The sequence below is a fragment of the Diceros bicornis genome, chromosome X (genome assembly GCF_020826845.1).
Source record: "Diceros bicornis minor isolate mBicDic1 chromosome X, mDicBic1.mat.cur, whole genome shotgun sequence".
NCBI lineage: Eukaryota > Metazoa > Chordata > Mammalia > Perissodactyla > Rhinocerotidae > Diceros > Diceros bicornis.
The window spans coordinates 67,439,324-67,459,241 of record NC_080781.1 but is presented as its reverse complement, the minus strand read 5'-3'; the positions used below and the strand labels follow the sequence as shown (position 1 = coordinate 67,459,241).

Here is a 19,918-nt window from a genome sequence, read left to right as displayed (position 1 = left end):
TTAAGGTGGAGGATTTTGTTATTGATTTGAGATCTTTTTTCTTTTATAATATAAGTGTTTACAGCTATAAATTTACCTCTGAGCACCACCTTAGGCTGCATCCTATAAATTTTGGTATGTTGTGTTTTATTTTCATTTATCTCAAAGTATTTCCTAATTTTCCTTGTGATTACTTCTTTGACCCACTGGTTATTCAGGAGTGTAATGTTCAATTTCCACGTATGTGTGAATTTCCCAAATTTCCTTCTGTTATTAATTTGTAATTTCATTCCATTGTGATCAGAGGACATATTTTATATAATTTTAATCATTTTACATTTATTGAGACTTATTTTATGGCCTAGTATATGGTCTATCTTGGAAAATGTTCCATGAGTGCTTGAGAAGAATGTTTATTCTGCTGCTATTGGTTAGAGTATTCTATAGATATCAATTAGATCAATTGGTTGATACTGTTGTTCTAGTTTTCTATATCATTGCTGATTTTCTGTTTACTTGTAGCATCCATTATTGAGAGTGGAACATACAAGTCTCCAACTATTATTGTTGGATTATCCATTTATCTATTCAATTTTGTCAGTTTTTCCCATGTATTTTGGGGTTCTTTTTTTAGGTGCATATATGTTATATATATATTAACAGTTATAAAACTGTTGTTATGGTTTCTTGATGAATCAAACCTTTTATCATTATAAAATGCTTTAACCCTTTAAATATTTCTCAGAAGTGTTATATTTCTTTCCATCCCACTAATACTCTAAAGCAGCCATACATCAACTCTTGACTAAGTGATTTTTCTAAAATGCAGTCTATCACATCACTCCCTTGCTTAAAATCTTTCTCTCCAATAATTACTAGATAGACGCTGTTAGGCCCAAGAGAGGAGGTAATCTTCCCAAGATCAGTGGATTGGCCCATTCAATCTTCATTTAAGTCTCTTTCTTGTTTGAGAAGTTGGAAAGTCAATAAGTCCACTTTCTATACTCCCTTGCAGCCATAGTTCTGGAGGCAAAATAGGGTCCATCAATTAGAATCACTTCCTCAAGATTTGGAAGGCAAATGTGACATCTTTCAGCCACATTTTGTCTGTTCTTGTTGGCAAGTGAGTTGTGCAGACTTGCCACATAAATAAAATAACATTTTGGTGTTCATTCACCAGCTTTGTATGCCAATAATCAGCTATGGTGGTGATAGCAGCAGCAGTGGTTTTTCATTTCGGCTTTCAGTTTCCTGGATCACAGCTCTTGAGGTGTGTTCTTGAATTCATGGATCCAGTTGCAGCCACATAGTTACTAGCAACTCTGGTTTGTCAGTTCTATATTCTTCTGGGAGTTATTCCTTGAGACTCAGCCTAGAACCTGTTCCTCTTTTCCTTTCAAGTAGTTTGTAAGCATCCAATTTTCTGTATTAAATATCTTCCTACATCTAAAATCCAGATGGGTTTCCTGCTCCTTACAATGAGCCCTGATTGATACAAACATCCCCCAAATTATAATTATGACCCTGTTAAAAACACACGTCATCTTAAATGACACTTGTTTGCTTTATAACCAGATATCTTTATTGCCCATATACAAGAATGGATCAATTCTAGGCCCTAGTGTATCTCATTTTTTTTCCTCCAGTCTGGATTTTGTTGCAAGAGGTCTTTCTCTGCATAATTTATCTGGGAGTCAATAATCAGATCAATCCGGTTTCTTGGTCTCTTAGTCATCTTATTCACATATTCAAACTAAGCTTTAGCAATGAAATCAAGGCCTTGATTAACATGAGTTTGTTACTGTAGCATCTTGCCAGTCTCTGCTTTTCCCATTGCCTCATTCCCCAAAGTCACAAAGAACAGACCATTTCTCCTTGTGCCAAAGTAGACTGGTACTATCATGGAAAAATTATTGGACTCTAAGAAGACAAAGGTACTTCTTATTTCCTCAGTTATTTTTACATCCTTATAATGGTAGTTTTGCAGAGTTAAGGCCAATCTCATGTCAGATTTAGTCAGTGTACAATTTGGCAAGGCAAAGCTGTATGCAAGGGACTGATAGAGTTTTCTTGATTACTTCTCCTTCCTGCACCCCAACCTCAATTCAGGGTATTCACAGGTTTCAGGAAATCTTCTGTGTTAGGGTTCTTCAGAGAAACAGAACCAGCATGAGATATCTATATGGATTTATGGATTTATTTTAAGGAATTAGTTCACATGATTATGGAGGCTAGGAAGTCGAAAATCTGCAGAGTAGGCTAGCGGGCTGGAGACCCAAGGAAGAGCCAGTGCTATAGATCAAGTCCAAAGGCAATCAGGCTAAGGACCCAGGGAAAAGCAGATGTTGCAGTTCTCTCTTGCTCGGGGGAGGTTAGTCTTTTGCCCTATTCAGGCCTTCAGCTGATGGATGAAGCCCACCCACACTATGGAGGGCAATCTGCTTTACTGAAAGTCCAACAATTTAAATGTTAATCTCATGCAAAAACACCCTCACAGAAACATCCAGAATAATATTTGACCATATATCTGGGAACCATGGCCTAGCCAAGTTGGCATATAAAATTAACCATCACATCCTCTAAAAGAGTGTCATTCTTCTAAAAAATGTATAGGTGGGGAAAACAGAAATAGAGCCTCGGAATGTTAGCTTAAGATGGGTAGATACAGTAGAGGTCCCCGAATTTCTCTTTTACCCTTCCTGAGGAACTGCTTATGAACAGGGAAGTTCAGACAAATAGGTAGGTGCAGGACCCTAAGTATTTTATAGGGTTCAAGATTTACAAGCTGTACCTCTTTCTTGAATTTCTCTTCAGATGGGACCATAGTAGATTAGGTAAGTTTTGTCAAAAGGAAGAGAAGTGGAAAGAGCAAGTAACTCCATCTGTGAGAATCACCATGTGCCAACTTCAATTTTACAATACTTAAAAAAAATGGAACACTGTCTATTTATTAAAAATGATAAAGATGATAATTGGGAATCTGGAAAAATAGTTAAAACAACACATTATTACATCTATAAAAATGTTGATGTTAAAACATTACATATTTAAACAAAAATTGAAAGAACACAAAGATATGCTAATGAGCAAATTTCTTTTTGGGGTGATGAAAAATTCTAAAATTGTGGTGATGGCTGTACAACTCTGAATATACTAAAATCCATTGCATTGTACATTTTAAGTTAGTAATTGTATGACATGTGAATTATATCTCAATAAAACTCTTATAACAAAAAAGAGAACACAAAGAAATGAAAACATTTGTTATAGTAGTGTTGTAGAATTCTGGGAAAATTTTCTTTTATTTTAACTTTTGTACAATAATAAATGATTCTTTTAATTTAGGAAGGAGGGTCTTTGTACTACTATAACTTTAGTCATTTCTAGTTACCTCTTTTTTTCATTCCGCATTTTGCATATTGTTGTATAACCTTTTTGTGCATATTATGTAAAAAACACAAACTTCCATTATTTCTCTCAATAATGTTAATATCACATTCTTAACAAGTTAATTAGAGAAGATGATGATGTACACATTTTATGGGTCTCAGGATTTATGGATTTGTGGGTCTTGGTTTTTGATATTTCCAAACTGGCTTTCTTAGAAAGCAAGAAGAACCAGCCACCAAAGTAAAACATCATAAAGAGAAACAAAATATTATTTTCTATTCTCTCCTCACATCTGAAGAGGAAACTATTTCAGAGCCTGTTGAATAAATGATGCTACTCTCTTAAAATTAATATGTGAATTTCTCACAGAAGACAGGAACAAGCCTTGTATTTAGCAGTAAAGGACACTGAAGAATATTTTTAACGTCTGGACAATACCAGGATTGTGAAGAGAAGGAAAAAGGCATTGCATACTGCTTCTTGCCCCCAAACTGATTGAACACTCTTGCCCTTTTTGCTCTGTGCAAGGGGTCTTTTGGCTCCATCTCTGGGTCTTCTCAGTGTGTTCATCAGTCAAGCGTTTTGTTTGCCCAACACTAGCTGGTTGGGCCCAGCTTGAGAACTGCTTTGGAGAACGTTATGTGGATATAACACCTTTTTTACAACATTTTTTGCAGTTTTTTTTTTTTTACAATTGGCAACATCAGGCACACAAGGAGAGGAGTAGGAACCCAGTAGGGCTGCAGACCGGCAGGGAAGGACAAGAATGGAAGGGTAGGCCACTAGGATAAGAGAGCGAATAAAGGCAGTCAACAGGAAGACTTGGCAACGAAATGGTGGACTAAGATGAATGGGAGAGGGACTGACGAAGGAAGGATGGGCTGAGGGAGGGGTGGTGGTGGAGGTCGGTGTGACCAAGGGGAGGAAAGGAGGAAGAAGCAGGATGGGTTAGGGACCTGGTCACTGGGGAATAGGTGAAGAACGCCGGAGAGTTAGCTTTAGAAAGGCGGGGGTGGGTGCTGGCGGAGAGAAGAGGGCGTGCTTAGCGCATGCGCCGGAAGCATACTGCAGAGATCCCGGAGAGGCAGTCCTTGACTGGCGTCAGCGCTGCAAGTGCAGGCACGGCTGATCCTCTGTCCGTTGCCACCTTAGCCTGCTGCTGCCACCCTGGCGCCGCGAACTCTGTGCCTCCACCCTGTCTTGGGACGGCCGGCGCTAAGAATTCATGCTACGACAGTTGATTTAGCCAGAAGGTAAAGGAACGACGTAGGGGAAGAACATGGAGGGCGGCGGAGGGAACTCGGGCCAGGGAGATCCTTAATTTGTGTGTTTTCCCGGTTCACGAGAGGAAAAAATGGGGGACAGTATGGGCCTCAGACCTTCAAAAGGATGTTGAGCATTTACTTCTCATTGTGAAAGGAATACAGACTCCTTTCCTCTAACCAAGGTTGAGGCACCTGAGCGTCGGTCTTTCCCCAAACGTTCCCTGTTTAACAATTTTGGAGTTCTTCATATGTAGCAGAAGGTGTATTTAAAGGGCGGGGCCATAGGACCAGGCTCATCCGATTATGAGAGCTTTCTTTGCCTTTGTTTAGGGTGGAGGGTCTTATTACGGAGTCCGAGGGTACTCTAGCCCCTCCCTGGGGGTCGGGGCGGATTCCATCTAGATTTGGCATCGGCTCCGATCACCTGCAATGCCGTCTTTCTCGTACTCCACTTCCCTAGATTATCACACCTACCCCCATTAGGGAAGCCTGGCTCTCCTTGAGCACTGGGGCACAACGGTGGCGAGAAATACGTCCAGATGTCATCAGGCATGTATACATAAAAAACGGAGGTGGGAGGGCAGAGAATAGGGGAGGACAGGCGCAGTGCGCATGTGCGTTTGAGTGGCTGGCGCGGCGCGGCAGAGCGCAGGTATATTTGAGAAGGCCTGACGTGAGGGGGAGGTATGCACGCGCAAGGCCTGGGGCAGAGAGGGGATCTAAAGCGTACTTAAGAAGGCCAAGTTGCTAGTAAGTAGTTGGCGTCAGCGGTTGGGAGGGAGAGTGAAGGTGCGCATGCGTATTGGAGACAACATTGTGACGGTTGGCTTTAACGGTAGGAGGGGGAGAGGCGCGCATGCGTATTGCAGACGGAATGTCGGAGAGGGGAGGCGTGCAGTGTACGTGTAATTAAGATTGCAAAATGGCGAGGGGGGAGGTAAGTTGTGTTTGCTTGGCCGTCTTGGGCTAGGAGGGCCTGCAGAGAAGCAGATCTACCTTTCTAGCTGGGTGAAGGAATCAGCCTGAGTTGGAGTTGTCCTAGGCTGTGGCCAAATCCACCAGAAATTAACCCAGAATCTTACTAGCCTATTGATAATGTGGGTTTAAAAATGCAGAGGCGATGATGACTCTATAAAAGGTTGCGGCAGCTGGCTGTGTGTAGGAAATTCGTCAAACGAGAGCACTTCGAGACAGGCCACATTCGGGCAGTAGACATTTGGAGGGCTCTCTGTTGGACTTGCAGATCTTCGGCCGCTGTACTTGGCTCTGGACACGTTGTCTCATCCCATCAGAGCAGCAGAACACAGTGGTTGCAGTATTGTGAGAATCTACTGTTATATTGGTCAGAAGCCCTTGATTTTCTCCCCTTGAGAATACAGGGGTGAGGATTTGGCTGTTTCCACATGCTTGTTACACTTTGCTTTAAATCTAGGATTTGGACAAATGGTAATGGTGGTATGAAGGTGACCTGAGCCCACACCCGTTCCTCTAAATTATTTTTTTCTGTAGAACTTTGAGCACGGTTTAGTCTAGGGGGAAGATTTTTTTTTTTTTTTAGGCAGCCGTACTGTCATGGCTGTCAGTGAAGATCTATTGTTAATCGCTGAAACTAATAATTTCGCACTTAGATATGTAGAAAGGGCACAGGATTCAAAATTGAGGAGACAGGTGTTTTCCAGTAATCCTAGCTGTGATCTCATGCTAGTCCTTTTCCTTCTCCGGGCCTATTTCCCTATCTATAATAGTAATTATACTTAAACGGTCTATAGCACTTAAACTATGTGCCAGGTCTATGTGCTTTTACACATGCCTTAACTCATTTAGTACTCTCGACAGTCTTATGAAATAGCAGTACCATTATTCATCTTTTACAAAGAGAAATTTGAGGGACACAGATTAAATAATTTGTCCAAGGCTTTACATCCAGTCGAATGGCTGAAACTGGATTTTTATCCAGGTAGTATGGCTCCAGAATCCTCTGCTTTTAAGTATTAGGCTTTATCCCCTAAAATGAGGGGGCAAATTTAAAGGACCCTTCTTTTATGATTTCAAATTTTGTTTGTAACTTACCTATGCTGTTTAGGAAAGGAGATCTGTTTGCTGTTTTTTACTCAGTGCATTGTACGGGGGTTACATATGTGGAAGACAAAAAGTAAAGAATTGTTGATTTGGAGCCTAGTAGGGTGGCCATCCTTATCTGCTGTTACTCTTGTCTTCTGTGCTTTTTGTTCTGCAGAGGGTTTAAAATGGCCGACTGCAGCACGCTGGACACACCCTTCTTGTTTTGCCTGATTTGAGATCTGGTGTAACGCTTTCAGACAACCGGTCATTTGCTGCAGCAGAGATTTTTTTCTTACCCATTGTTAATATTTTGGTGTGTTAATAATACAAATGTCCAATAGTAAAGGAAAGGTTATTGCTTTTTTTTCTTATAATAAAAGACTGAAAATACATGGATTTCTTTTATTATTTGGTTAGGTTTATTATTTGGTAATTTGTTGAAGTGGAATTACTACGTCAAAGGGTATGAACATTTTTTAACACTCAATGTGTATTGCCAAATTTCTTCCCAAAAAGGTTGTACCAATTTTTACTCACACAAACATTGAGTAGTGTTTATTTAAAAAAATTATTTTGTGGATAAAAAATAGTATTATTTTAATTTTGCATTTCTTTGGTTATTGGTTTGGATTCTTTTTTCCATATGTTTCTTAACAGTTATATTTTCTTTCATGTGATGTTAGTTCATGTCTTATACTGACATATCTGTTGGAGTTTTAGTTTAACGTTTATTATTATCTATTTGAATGTGTTTTGTAAATAAAGGCTATTACTCAGATTTCTGTATTGTTATAAATATATACTCCAAGTTATTGTTTGCCTTTTAATTTTTGTTTTTAAATTTTTGGTTAATTAGAGATTTGAAATCGTGGTCAAATCTGTCTTCTGTTTTGTGATTTTTCTTCCATTGTTTCAGTTTGAATAGTTCCCTCAATCTAGAAATTTGGTAAATATTCATTGTTGCTTTGTCTGAGGAAAACCATCAAGTATGGGGGAAAAAAGATCCATAGTTTCACCACCCAGAGATAACCAGTGTTAATAAATGTGTCACTTCTTTTCATTCTCTCTGTATTTTTGTACAGTTGATCATATATATTTGTACTATTTTATATTGTGTTTTGTGTTTAACATTATAACATGCATTTTTTTCCATGTTAAACATTCTTTATAATTGTCATTTAATGATTTCGTGATATTTTGTTGTGGAAAGTATTTTATGGAAGTATTTAAAATTTTTCATAATTTTAAATTCTGTAATGAATGTCTTTTCATTTAGTTTTATTGATTGTCTATTTTGAGTTATTTCTTTATAGACTAGAGTTCCAGAATTGGAATTATTCATCAAAAAGTTTGAACATTATAAAGACTTGCCATAATAGCATCCCCCCAAATTGTCAGTTTTTGTACCCAGTCATTTAGGTAGTTAATTTTTTTTTTCCTAACCTTATATGTAAAAGAACGGTATCTTTGTTTTTTTGAGACATTTCTCTGATTATTAGTGACGCTGAACTCTCAGATGTTAATTGTTAGCTTTTATTTCCTTTTGTGACCTATTCAATTTGAGTCCGAATGTTATCTATTTCTAAGAGCTCTGTATTTTGTGCTCTAGGGATCTATTACCCCTTGTTATTTGTGGCAAATGACAAATATCATTTACTGCACATACACTCCTGGTGTATATTTGTTGCCATTGAGTTTGAAGAAATGTTCATGATTCCAAAGACATCTGCTGTGTGGAATACATGATTCTTGGTAGCCATTTTGAGATAACATTTGTCTGTCCTTTAAATAGATAGCCTTTTTTAAAAAATTTTTTGTTTATTGCAGTAACATTGGTTTACAACATTGTAAAAATTTCAGGTGTACATCATTATACTTCTATTTCTGCACTCTTGAGTGCTGCACAGCAGTGGTGCTCCCTTGCTATGGGTATGGGGAGAAGACATGGCAACATTTTGTCCCTAATAAGAAACCAACCTTGACAAGACACAAAACAGTAGTCCCCTCTCCCTCATCCATTCAGGGACTGATCTCATTTTGAATATGAGTGATCTGGGGGAGGATATGGACACAGTGTAATGTCCACATTTATAGATAACACTAAGCTCTTTGGCGATGTAAAATGCTAATAGGAACAAACTGCAATACCTGAGAAGGCATTGTGAGTGTGGGCTGACAATTGGCAGAATGGAACAGTCTAGGTAAGAGCAATGAAATGACTTTAGGGAGAAAAACGTATGTTAAACATATAAAATAATGGCCTCAGGGACTGTGGGTCCCAAGACAGGGATCTCAGTATAAATGGCAACAGTTTATTGATGTCATCAGTTCAATTTGCTAGTGCAGGGACAAAAGAGCCATTAAAAACCTAGGCCTGGGCCGGTTCCAGTGACCTAGTAGTTCAAGTTCAGTGTGCTCCACTTTGGCCACGCGGGTTTGGTTCCCGGGCGTGGACCTATACCACTCGTCTCAGTGGCCATGCTGTGACAGCTGCTCACATACAAAATAGAGGAAGACTGGAAACGGATGTTAGCTCAGGGTGAATCTTCCTCAGCAAAAAAGAGGAAGATTCTCAACAGATGTTAGATCAGGGCAAATATTCCTCAGCCAAAAAAATAAAAATAAAAAAACCCAAAAAGCTAGGCCTTACCAAGAATGGTATGGGACAGAAAAATTTCGTCCTATCTTTGTATAAACCACTTAAACCAAATGACTAGTTAACATTAATAATCTCTCAGGGAATCTCTTACTGTATTACTCACTGAAATTTGAAAAGGGGGTAGGAAGAGTGTGCTAGCCTCTCTGTTTCACTCACTGAAATTTGAAAAGGGGGTAGGAAGAGTGTGCTAGCCTCTCTGTTTCATTTTTCTTATTTATAATATATAGGTGATGTATATTAGATATTCTTAAAGGTCTTGTGGAGGATGGGGTGTCTTATTCTGGTTTCCTGAAACTGGGTCTGGTTATTTGTGATTCAGAGAATTCGTTTAATTGTATTTATTAAGTAAACCTTTCTAAGTTATTATTTCCACCTATGAGCTATATACTATCTCTTTTATATTTAATAACATTCTAATTTTAATTTTTTCAGTGAAGGGTAGAGATTATTGGATTTAGAGGCAGCAAGTGAGCTGTTACTGCTTTTTGCTATCCAGTAACACTGGGTTAATCCAGTTAGCTGTAAGCTCCCATTTTTCAGTATTTTGCTAGTTAGTTGCAGATGTTAAACCAGGCTTATGTGTGTCGTGGGGAAGTTGACCGATGCATAATAAACAAAACAAAGTGAAACAACAACAAAGCTTGTATTGTAGAGAAGGTGGTTGAGATGGTCCTTTACTGGAGGTCTGTGCTTATCTTAAGCGTGAGAGTCCCATTTTACATCATGCCAATGTCTAGTTCCCCAAGCCATCTATGATCAGGAGTTAGGGAGAGCCTAGATATTTGAAATAGCCTAAAAGTATTTAACCTTTGATTTCTCCAGTTTGTTCCTCCAAGAGAGCTTGATGTTACAGCCAGCAGCAGCCTGGAGCAGCACCCCCTGGAAAGAAATTTTACATCGGCCATTATAATACAACCTGATAAGTGTTACAGCACTTATCAGGTTGTATTGTAATTGTCTGTGTATATGCCTGTCTCCTATGTTATCAGTTAGACTGTGAGCTCCTTGAGGGCAGGGACAGTGTCTGCATCTCCAGAGCCCAGCCTGGCATATTAGTAGGCCTCAGTAAATGTTTATTGGATGAATAAATGAATGACTCATCAACAAACATTTATTGTGTGCCTGCTAACGTGATCTTCACAGGCTCTGGACTGTCAACTATTTCTTCAAAATGTATGCGGTCAGAAATTTGGTATTTCTTTCTAGTTTTATATATATCTTCTCAAGAGTTTCTCCTGAGATAATGCTATTTTTGTGTTTGGATTTCAGTCCTTGGTGTTTACAGATGTTGCTACTGTTGCTACTGCTGACAGTCTCTTCCTTGGTGGGACCTGGGTGATAGCTGCCAGATCAGGAGCCTCATCCTCACTGCCCACTGTTTGCTAAATGGTTCCTGTATGTAGACTCATCCCCTTTTCATTCCTCCTCAGGTCATCCTCCAAATGGTATTCCTAGGTAGGGTTCACATTCTAGATCAGGGATGTGCAAATACAGCCCATGGACCTCCTGGTTTTGCAAATAAAGTTCTGTTGGAACACAGCCATGCTCATTTGTTGATGGTTTGTCTGTGGCCTCTTTGCAATGGCAGAGTTGAGTAGCCACATCAGAGACGTGGTGGCCCACAAAGCCTGGCCCTTTACAGAAGAAGATTGCCTACCCTGTCTTGGATCATCACTCAACAGTGATGGTTTTGTTCCCCTCTCCACTTGCCAGAGATACTTTTAGCATCTCAGAAACTCATTTATTTACCTCGTTCATTATTGCTTATGACAAGTCTTTTTCCTATTTTACTGATGGGCCCGCTAAGACACACTTCAAACTAGGAGATGGATTATAAGGCCTTCCCCAGGGTCTTGCAGTCAGTCAGTTATACTGTGTCCTTCAATATCAAGTTTCAAGCTTCAACTCTAGAAATTCCTTTTGTTATATCCTATCTTGAAGCATGTGGACATATCATGCCTTGGTGCCTTATCCCTTGCCTCCCTCTTTCCTGCACAGCTCTTTGCAGTGAGAGTATGGAAAATAAGGAATTAATATGAGATAAGGCAGAAAGGTAGACGGAGGCAAATGTTTAGAAGAAATGGGGTTTCTGAAATTGTCACTTATTCAGACTTTTACAGGTAGCAATCCTGGACTTGCAAGAGTTTAGGGTCTTCCTCCTACCCTCCCTGATCTACCACATTATCTTGGTAACCTGCCTGTGAGTATATTGTGATTCATTTCACTTCATTAAAAAGTTGGAGAGCTCCAAGTCCGATGCAAGAAAGCTAGATCTGAAGAAACAAAATGGAGAGAATATTGGATATTCTCATTCTAGGAGTAGAATGGAGGGAAAGGCCTTACAATGTTATTTTTCAAGCTGCTTTCTGGATTTTCCCCAGCATTTTATTATGAAAATTTTCAAACATGCATACAGAAAAGTTGAAAGAATTGTGCAGTGAAAACCCATATACCCACCACCTAGATGGTACAATGAACATTTTGCTATATTTGCTTTATTGCATATTCATCCATCTTTGTTGGATAGGTTTTTAAAATATTTGTATTGTCATTCATTTTGATCTCATCTGTATCTGACCCATCATGGTGCTGAAAGATAGTTTCTTTTGATTCTTATCTGTATTTTCCAAGTTGGCATGGTTGCCACTGCAGCCTAACTATGTATAAGCAGATCTGCCTGGGAATGAGAGTTCCAGGGAGAGAAGCCATTTTGTTTCTGAGAGAAAATGTCTGTAGCTCACCGTAGTAAATAGTAGAAGAAGGAAAGAAGGAAGTCCAAGTCCAGTGTCAGTGAATCCTTCCAATAATATACTGTCCTACACTTCATTCACTTCACTGGCTTGGGGTGCAGATGGTTTTCTGAGTGGCTTCCACTTGGTTCTTTCCTTTAAGACTTGAAGGAGAAACACAAAGTCACATTGAAATGCCACTGAGGTGATATTCAGCATTAGCACAAGTCCTTGGAATTTTAGCAAATGGATTTTTAATTTGGACTACTGTCTAATAATAATCTCTTGGATCTTTTCTTTTAGCACTAGCCGCAGAGTCAATTAGGAAGCACCACGAACTGAAATCTTGTTTATCTTTATCATGAATATGATAATGGTAAATGTTACCTGTTTGTATATATCTCCCTTCATTTAAGCTCAAGGGCAGAGGCTGTATATTACTCATCTTTGTAATTCTCTTAGTAATGAATGTTTGTATTCATAAAAAATGCATTGTTACATTTAACACCTGTCACATAGGCAAAGATTAAAAAATGTTATACTAGTGTTAGTGGGATATATCCAATTTTGATGCAATCCTTTTTAGGGGCAGTCTGGCAGTATATATTGGCAGAATAAATATTGCATGTCCTTTGACCCAGCAATTTCATATCTAGGGATATACCCCCAAATATTCTAAATAAATTCTAACTATTCTAAATAAATTCTAAATAAATATTTTAAGGATATTCTAAAAGATTTAGGCTTGGGAAGGACCAAAATGTGCATAGCAGTAAAAAATGGAAAAACTTAGCTATTCATAAATAGGAATTTGGATAAATTTTGTTATATTCATGTACAACATAGGCATTAAAATAAAAAGTCTTATAGATGAATATTTGACTTGGAAAGATGTACCCAGTATATTAGTTGAAAAAAAGGCTACAGAGCAGTAGTATGGTTTCATCCAATTTTTGTAAAATAAAAATTCATGTTTGTACATGTACATGGAAGTAGTTGGAAGAACATACCCCAAGTGTTAAACTCTCTGGGATTCTGTGGTTTTTACTTTCTATCCTTAATGTATTTCTGGAATTTTTTCCACAGTGTGCATTTATGACTTTCAAAGTTAGGCGAACATTGAAACTATTTCCATTTTGAAATTTGTTGACCTGAACAGAAGGGGAATAAATTGGGTGGTGAGGGGGCTGGAAACTGGAGCAGTTTAGTTTGGAAAAGAGCTGAGTGGGGTGGAAGAAGGGAGTGGTGGAAATAGAGCTCCATCTTCAGAGAAAGGCATTAACTACCAACTGCTCTATTCTTGGCTCTTTAGTGCAGACATGTGACATATCAGGGTTTATACTTAGCATTTATTTCCTAATTAGGCCCTGCACACATTCCTTTCCCACCCTTGTCCCTCTAGGCTAAATAATTGCTAGTGGCAGCAGCTGCTTGTAGATGTGCAGATCTTGCTCTAGTAATGGCTGCTTTACTTTATCCAATAAAGAGATGGCTCAAATCCATCAAGTCTCCTGCTTCCTCCCCCCCCCCCACACACACACTTGGCAGCACGAATATTCCCTGCCTATGGTGGGAGAGCTTTCTGCTTGGGTCTCATGATCACCAGTGTATTATAAGACAAACTTTTTTGCTGGTAATGAGTGAAACAGTTAAAAATGAGCCCTGAGAAACTGCTCCTTGGGTCTTCCTAGGGTTGAGGGTTGCCTGCATCTCAGTGAGTAATAGGAAACCTAGTTACAGTAGCTGGTGTTGCTGGCACCTAATGACAATAATTAATAGCCTGGGCTTTGGGCCATTGCTGAATTGCCAGATTTCTGAGTTGCTTTTCATGCTAAGCAGCTAGGGATTGGGAAACTTAGAGGCAATACGATGCTTCCTTAAAAAGAAAGGACCTTGGGGCTCTTTGACTTGTCCTGTGTGGGTCTCAGGTCTCAGAGCCCCGTTCCTCCTCGTGGCTGAGTCTTGGAGGTAGGAGGCTAGCCAAGGGCCTACCTAGCTCCTGTGATCCTTTTGGTAACCCAGCCAGCTGATGAACAGATATGTTCAATTCCTTTTCACATATGAGTAAGGTGATTCCTGGTGGAAGTTGAGACTGTAAATGACAGACCTTGGTCCAGAGCCCAGGATTTTGTTACTTTTCCTCATCAGTGTGAACGAGATGCCATCTGATGACTAGATGGAGGTTTCATTCACTTTTAGGGGGCTCTTTTAGTCAGGAGTACGGAACAGAGGGTCATAACTGCCAGACATAGAAGGACCCCTAAGAGATGGAGTTTACCCCCATTCAAAGATAGGATATTGAGATCTAAAGAGGAGAAGGACTTGCAGGCAGCTGGAAAGATCAGCATCAGAGTTTACATAGGAGTTCTAACATTTTGGTATAGTTACTTGGTGTGCCTGTACCCAAGTTATCTCATTTAAAATGGAGGCAAGAATCCTTATTAAATAATAATCGAAGGCATTGCAACAGCCTTTGCCAGATAAAGAACATAATTGTGATGCTAATGCTTAGCAAGAGTGAAATCTGAGGTCCATGGTATGGGCTGGATGGCTTGACTAAGGTGGTAAAACTAAAATTAAAGCTAGATCTCAAACCTCGACTGTTCTGTCTTAAATTTGTTTCTTCTTCCTTTTCCCTATCCTACAGGTGACACCAAACACAATCAGAAATCATGCCAGTGGTGAAGAGGTATATTGAGCCCTGCCTGGTCCAGTGAGGCTACTAGAGAATTGGAAGAGGCTCAAATCAGCATTCTGCACGTGGTTATCAAACCATTGTGAAGTTTTGGTAAGTGGTCAGTGGGTTTGGTGGGGTTGGCCCAGTTAGTGGGAAGGAGCAGGGGAGGTAGTCTTAATAGGCACTAGGCAATTACTTGATGTTTTCCCATTATATGAAAACAGGTCTTAAAATATTCAGACAACACTAGACAGTAACGAGCCTAACCTCTCCTTTCCCCATTCTCCCATTTTTGCAGGTGGGGTGAATTGGATATCTTGCCCAAGATTATAGCTAGTTGGTGTAGAAAATGGATTTGAATCCAAGCCAGTACTGTGTCTTCTACCAGTGCTTCCTCTAGATTCCATCTAAGCCCAAGGGTGCCGTGTGAGACAGAAATATTTTTATTCCATGCCAAAAGATTTTTATAATAGCCTCTGAGATTGTGCTCCCCTGATGAAGGAAATTTCCATGGTGTAAAATTTTATTAAGCATAAAATCACCTGGGATGCTTGTTAATAATGCACATTCCTAGGCAGGCAGAAACCTTGTCATTGGTCAAGAGCAACACTAAGACTACCTGTCTCCTATGTTGAGGCTTCCTGCCTGGTGGGTTCACTAGCGAGCCAGAATGAATCACTATTGCCATGGATGTCCTTCTGAGGCAGCTGGGAAGCCTTGGTAAGTTGACACTGGTTTGGGTGGAGTTCCCCAGTTGGTAGTAGAGAAGAGATGGTTGTGATGCAGTACTTTCCCGCTTCCTTCAACAGACAGTAAGTGCTTACTAAGTGCTAGAGATTGTTCTAGATATTAAGAAAGTTCTGGGCCAGCCCAGTGGCGTAGCGGTTAAGTGCGCACGCTCTGCTGCGGCGACCCTGGGTTCGGATCCTGGGCTCGCACCAATGCACCACTTGTCAAGTCATGCTGTGGCGGCGTCCCACATGAGGAAGATGGGCATGGATGTTAGCTCAGGGCCAGTCTTCCTCAGCAACAAGAGGAGGATTGGCAACAGATGTTAGCTCAGGGCTAATCTTCCTCACAAAAAAAAAAAAAGAAAATAAAGTTCTGCCATCATGGAACTTTCATTCTTGTGAGAGTAGACAAAGGAATAAATAACCAGTAAATGCATAATGTATCATAAATGTTATATCAAAAGTTTTTCCGGGGCCGGCCCCATGGCTTAGCGGTTAAGTGCGCGTGCTGCGCTGCTGGCGGCCCGGGTTCGCATCCCGGGCGCGCTCCGACGCACTGCTTCTCCGGCCATGCTGAGGCCGCGTCCCACATACAGCAACTAGAAGGATGTGCAACTACAACATACAACTATCTACTGGGGCTTTGAGGGAAAAATAAATAAATAAATAAAATTATTTAAAAAAAAAAGTTTTTCCATTATGGCGTGAAAAATTGCATTAAAAATGGTTGGGTTAGACTAAGCAACACCTTGTGTTTTTCTCCCAACTTCCCATTCTCTCCTTTAATACCTGCCACTGTCTCTCAGTGCAGTGGAGGCTGACCAAGCTGAAAATGGGAGAGTCAGAGATGATGAAAGCAATCTTTTTCCTTTTTGTAACCCCTCACTAGGCTGAATTGTGAAAGATATCTTTTAAAAGCATTTTAGAGTCCACCGGATCTTCCACGTGAGTGAACATGCAGCAGAAGAGGGAGTCCTTTCAGTGATTAAGGTAACACAGTGATTAAGGTAAGTAGGGTAGGAAAGGGTGACTCTGCCCTGACTCCTGTCAGGGAGGCTCTTAGAAATGTTATTTCCAGAGGCCAATACTTTTAAAGCCTGCAGTTTATTCTATAATACATCCTTCTCAAAACAGTTGGCATAGATTATATGCTTACTCAGTCTGTCATCACCCCTGCAGAGGAACAGAAGAACTGAAATGGTTCCCAGGTGAACTAGGTGGCATAAGCTGCATGTCACAAATAATGTCGACATGACACTAATTACACTTCCCTTAAAGGGAAAGTCTGTTCTTTCAAACCAGACTTGTTGAGAGTTTTTTTTAATCAGACCGTAGAGCTGCATACATCCTGTCAAAAGCCAGGAAATAGCAGAGGCTCATTGTTTTGGTGGCAGCCAAGAATATGGCACTTTGGATTAGTAATTTCAGAGGCAGCATGGTCTTCTAGATTGTACTCCTCTTAAACCAAGTGGACTGGCATTGATTTTTGGCTCCTCAGGGATCAGCCCCCTAATAGGCTTTAGGGAGCACTGAAATGGTTCATAATTAAACTAGGCAGCATCTATAAAATGGATACTCTTGGGAGATCTCTGCAGAGGCCATCTCTACCTTAAGCTAGTAGTGCCTCCATCCAGAGTTAATACCTGAGGGCCAGATCATTCCTTGGTATCTGCCATTTTTCATGGAAGTAATAAAGGTTGCCTTTTCCCATGAGGATAGTCTTGAGATGGTGCCTTCATAGCATAATGTTCCTTGTATAGGCTCTGGAATGTTTGGATAATTCCTACGGGCAGAATTAGGTAGATTAGCCTGCACAGGGAACCTGAATGATAGAAAAGTTGGCTTTTCCCTAAGGAGAAGCCTGGAATAGTCATGGATACAAAGGGAATCCCTGCATTCTGTGTCTGCCACCACACCTTATTTTAAAATGACATTGCTCACATACAAGGATACGAATGTTAAGATGCTGTTAAAAAAAGTCCTCCTGTCTCTTTCTCTATATGGGCCAAAATGGGTTGTATAAAGCTGGCTTTTGCTGTCTGAACCGCGGTTCTTTCCCTAGAACTTTCCTATCCCCGTTATCCATCCTCCTTTCCTTTTGTGACAGCAGGTCTGTGGTTTTCTCTTTTTCTTTCTTTTTAGGCTAGTCATCTAGCACCTACACACAACTTTTGAAAGTTTCCTTTCTTAAGTCATGTAATATTAATAGTAGCCCTTATCAGTTATAAGTGTCTTTTATGTTCTAAGCAAGTGCTTTCCACATATTATCTCATTTTAACTTAACAATAACTCTGACAAGTAGGATTTGTTCCTACTTTACAGATAATAAAACTGAGGATCAGAGAGTTGATGTCACCAGTGTAACACGGGGAGCCAGTGGTGGAGCTGTGTGTGTCACACTCCAAAGATCTTAACTACCTCAGTATACCCGAAGCAGTAGAATGTGGCGAGCACATTGTTAGTCCTTGGGACTTCCTGCTTCCTCATGGGGTCCTCGTTACTGTCTTCTGCCGAGACATAGGAGCACATGTGAAGGGTTCATTCTCAAAGGAAGATTCAGATGCGCTAGAAAGATGGTGTGAAGGATGTGTAGGTCCCTCTGACTTTTAGAGCTGACTACTTTGGGTGGACTAATATTTATTCCTCTCCCACACAGCCATTCACCATTTGTTTATTTATCTTTGTCTTCTTGCCTTTTATTATTATGCCCACCCTCCTGCGTGATGTTTATATTGGACAACGTCTATGAGGTTATACTTTATTCTACACCAAACAAAAAGGAATCACAAGAGTCAGAGTTACAACTAAAAATCCCATTGCTTGCAGAATGTTAATTCCAGTGCCAGGTGCATCCGGGGCTAGAGCAGCCTGCTGTACAGATCAGCATGTCCTGACTGGAATTCCGCATAAGCATTACATTCTGCTAGCAGACAATACTGATAAAATTACTTCCTGTTCATATCAAGTGGAAAACAACAAGAATATCTATCAATAAATACTTTTGTAAATTTTGTTGCTGGTAAGGTAATGTCCAGATAGTTACCATAGACTAGGGGTTGGCAAAGTATAGCCCACGTGCCAGCTGCCTGTTTTTGTAAATAAAGTGTTGTTGAAACACAGTCATGCTCATTCACTATTGTCCATGGCTGCCTTTCGTGCTGTAGTAGAGTTGAGTAGTTTCTACAGGGATCATATGGTCCACAGAGCCTAAAGCATTACCATCTGCCCTTCACAGAAAGTTTGCTAACTCCTGGCGTAAGTTAAATATACTATGTCTACAAATCCTCACGACCCCCAATCCATTCTCTTTTCTGTGGGACTTGGGTTTACAGCTGATCTTAGAAAGTATGGAATCTCATAGTAGTCAGTTTGCCTCTGAATTTCTTGCCATTCAAATTAACCTCACTAGGAAAGCACATTCACAAATTGGGTTATATATACAGAAAGAACTATGTTTTATATGCCTCATTGCAGTTACTCATTTATCCTATATGGTTCCCCCATTTTTTTCCTTTTCAGAGACAACCATTTTAAAATTTAGCCATTCTCAACTATCCAAAAAATTACAGCTCGTGTTTCCTTATTATGACTTTACCCTAATTTTAATACATCTTCCCGCTGTGTAGTATGAAAGCAGCCATAGTCAATATGGAATCAAATGGGCAGGACCATGTTCCAGTAAAACTTCATTTATAAAAACATGTAGCAGCCTGGTTCAGCCCATGGGCCATAGCATGCCATCCCTGTTCTTCAGTATACATACACGAAGACTTTAGAACAAAAAGACTTGAGAAGATACTTAAAGCAAACATTCAGGGTGATTTTTACTCACGATGCGTGTAATACAATAACAACACAGCTATACTTGAATCAGCACCGGAAAGTGTCTTGTGATCTCTGCATTATGTGCGTGACTTAATCATATTGGCTTGAGTTCTTGGCAGAGTGGTAGAATCTTTGTGGGCCACGTTATTACCATCCTTTAGAAGATCCTCTTCTTTGCCATTGGTCTTTCTTTGTATGGCTTAGAAGTGACTTTGTCTTTATATTTATGTTATTTGTTCTTACATTATCAGCTCTAGTGTTTACCTTCTTCACCAGCATATGTCCTCTACCCATGCCTGTAAGTGAATCTAATACAGAGGTTACTTTGGATATAATCACTCTCTTAAGTCAAGGTAGGGGCTGTGGTTTTGGTAATTTGCTATGTCAAAGCCTAAATTTGGCTTTCAGGATTAGGGGGAATTAATCCTTCCATTGGTAGCTCAAAATGTTTTCTGGACAAAGGAACAGGTATCTCAATCAAGTAAGTGATAGTTGAACATGAAAATAAATATTTTTCTTTGAGCTTTTTGTTGTATTTGTTTATATTTAACGGCTTTCCTAATAATGAACCTACTTTGCATTTCTAGAAGAAAATTTCTTAC

General features: G+C 39.8%; 1 long non-coding RNA gene across 20 annotated transcripts in view; it reads left to right on the top strand.

Annotated features, from left to right (window-relative positions):
* Window positions 1–4,452: 4,452 nt before the first annotated feature.
* Window positions 4,453–19,918, top strand: part of LOC131401145 (uncharacterized) — a 75,758-nt gene continuing 60,292 nt past the window's right edge. For 12 of the 20 annotated variants that reach the window (XR_009217564.1, XR_009217560.1, XR_009217558.1 and 9 more), the window contains exons 1-4: window positions 4,453–4,622; window positions 14,731–14,871; window positions 15,059–15,480; window positions 16,381–16,481. This is a non-coding gene — a long non-coding RNA (uncharacterized LOC131401145). Of the gene's footprint in view, window positions 4,623–5,278; window positions 5,572–14,730; window positions 14,872–15,058; window positions 15,481–16,380; window positions 16,499–19,918 lie in introns of those variants that run through there. The other 8 variants (XR_009217567.1, XR_009217566.1, XR_009217561.1 and 5 more) reach the window with 8 other exon arrangements.